Here is a 2,972-nt window from a genome sequence, read left to right as displayed (position 1 = left end):
ATACGCCAATTAGCACAAATGGTAAGTTCCGACAGTGCCTACAAGTGTGCCTACTAGCCGCTAGATGGCAATACCGGTTTCATATGTATACACCTGGTATAAGAATTTTGTCTGGATGCTAACGCCACGCAGTGGAAACCTCAGATAACAATGCTGCGATGCAAGTAAGAGCAGTTAAGCAGTATCCTTGAGGTTAAAAGACGAGATGTCAGGACTAAAGGTAAAGAATTTGTTTAAATTCCCATTTTTCATATTATTCTTATAGGAGAGGTATTAAATTTGGGTAAATTAGACATATACATTATTACATATATTTATTTAAATTTAATTGCCAATTTTGAATTTTATTTTTAAACTTCGCACGCAACATACTACTTGAGCTATTATGGATGCACTTAAAGTCACTTTCAGCAGAAGTAATGACATTTAAAAAAAATTTTAACGCTGAAAAAAAGTATTGCGATTACTTCTGGAGTTTCTAATGAACATTTGAACGTAGACTCCGAATTTCAACAATTTAAAAGCTAATCTTGCTGTTTTTTGAGTTTTTAAAGAAGGAACTGTAGAGGGACTCAGCGGGGTCTTTAAGGATACTTTCTAGAGGCTCCGTTCGGTTCATCCGGTGCGCCAGGATTATACGTAGTACCGAAGAAAAAGTATCCTTCTCTCGACCTTCAGATACCCATATTATTGATCAGGGGGCCCTAAACTATACAATATCAATTACGCATGGAGTTGGGAAGGATCCATGATCGTGGCGCCAAACAGTCCTCGAGCTTCGGTATGTCTCGTTACCATGTATGAAAAGCGGCATTGGACACAACATCAACCAAAAAGTATTCTTCTCTGGATCTTTAGACCTATACATTATCGATCAGAGGGCCCTAAGCTACAAAATATCAATGAGGCACGGAGTTGGGCATGATCCCTGAGCGTGGCGCCAAATAGTTCACGAATGTCGGTATGTATCCTTTAGCATGCACGAAAAACGGCTTTGGAGGCAACACCAACCAAAAAGTATTCTTCTTTCGACCTTCAGACACGTATATTATTGATCGGGTCGTCCTAAATTACAAAATATCAAAGGGGCACCGAGCTGGGAATGATCCCTATGCGTGGCGCCAAACCGTCTTCAAGTGACGGTATGTCTCCTTTACTGTGCATAAAAAGCGGCTTTAGCGGCAACAACAACGAAAAAGTATTCCTCTCTTGACCTTCAGATACGTATATTATTGATCAGGGAGTTCTAAACTACAAACTATCAAAGAAATGCAGAGCTGGACATGATCCCTAAGCATGGTGCAAATCCGTCTTTTAGTGTTTGTATGTCTCTTTCAGCATCCTCGCTGACCGAAGGAACCGAATGGAACCTCAACAAAGTACCCGTAAAGAACCCATTGGGTCCCCATTCGGTTCCTTTTTAGAAAACTCGAAAAAAAAGCAAAATCAACTTTTACATTGCTGAAATTCGGTTTCTACGTTAAAATTTCCTATAGAAGGTCATGGAATAATCGTAATACTTTTTTGCAACGGTAAAAAGTTCAAAAAAATTTAAGACGTATAACGCCTGTTGATTGCTTCTTACAGACGATGCGTTTAACGTGTAGCAGTCGACAGGCGTTATACGTCTTATATTTATTTTAAACTTTTACCGTTGCAAAAAAAAATATTACGATTATTCTGTGACTTTCTATAAGGAATTTTAACGTAGAATCCGATTTACAACAATTTAAAACTTGATTTTGCTGTTTTTTTTTTAGTTTTTTTTAAAAAGGAACCGAATGGGGACCCAATGGGGTCTTTACGTGTACTTTGTAGAGGCCCCATTCGGTTGCTTCGGTCCGCCAGGGCATGTACAAAAAGCGGCTTTGGATGCAACACCAACGAAAAAGTTTTCCTCCTTCGACCTTCAGGCACGAATATTATTGATCGGGGGGTCCTAAACTATAAAATATCAAAGGGACACAGAGCTGAGTATAGTCCCTGAGCGTGGTGCCAAACCATCTTCTAGTGTCGGTATGTCTCCTTTAGCATGCACCAAAAGCGGCTATGAACGCAACATCAACCAAAAAGTATTCTTCTCTCGACCTTCAGACACGTATATTATTTATGAGGGGGTCCTAAAGTGCAAGATATCAATTAGGCACGGGGTCGGGCATAATCCCTGAGCGTGGCGCCAAACAGTCCTCGAGTTTCGGTGTGTGTACACCAGCGTGCACGAAAAGCGACCTTTGATGCGATACGAACGAAAAACTGTCCATTTTTTTTACTTTTTGGCATAATAACTTTTTATCGGAGATGTACTGATCTACAACATATCCCAAATTTAGAAAAATCCACTGAGACCTTTTTTCAATGTATTTTGTGCGGGGTCCTATTAAAATATTTACATAAACCTACCATCACTACATGTTCAACATAAAATTATAATTTAAAAACGTAAACTTTTCTCAGCAGTACGAGCTCGACAATCATAAAGATACCTATATAGAGCGTGTCCACTTGTGAGTTACGTGCATTTTGCAGTTAAAAAACGGATAACTGCACGTAACTCACAAGTGGACACGCTGTGAATTGGTATCTCCATGATTGACGAGCTCGCACTGCTGATAGAAGTCCCTATCAGTGATCCCAGATCTGAAACGAGATGTGGTCCAATACTATGACAGGGCTATGTCCGTGTGAATATAGTAGAAGACGCTGTAAATGACTGAGTTGCGCGCGCAACCCATTTCTCCTCTTTTGAATTTAAAAACTCGAAGGTACACTATTGTCGGTCGGAGCACTTCGGCGATTCTATTTATATATCTATCTGCTAACTGCTTTGAAATAAACTCAGGAGATTGGGATTTTAATATTTCCAGATTTCGATGCTGACGATTCTCATGATTTGAATAGATCGCCCGCCTCTTGATATGCGTATATTTTGAGGTTATGTTATTTCATGTATAAAATATAAATTACATAAATAT

Source organism: Belonocnema kinseyi, chromosome 9 (genome assembly GCF_010883055.1).
Source record: "Belonocnema kinseyi isolate 2016_QV_RU_SX_M_011 chromosome 9, B_treatae_v1, whole genome shotgun sequence".
NCBI lineage: Eukaryota > Metazoa > Arthropoda > Insecta > Hymenoptera > Cynipidae > Belonocnema > Belonocnema kinseyi.
The sequence above is the reverse complement of the archived record's forward strand: the minus strand, read 5'-3'. Positions refer to the sequence as shown.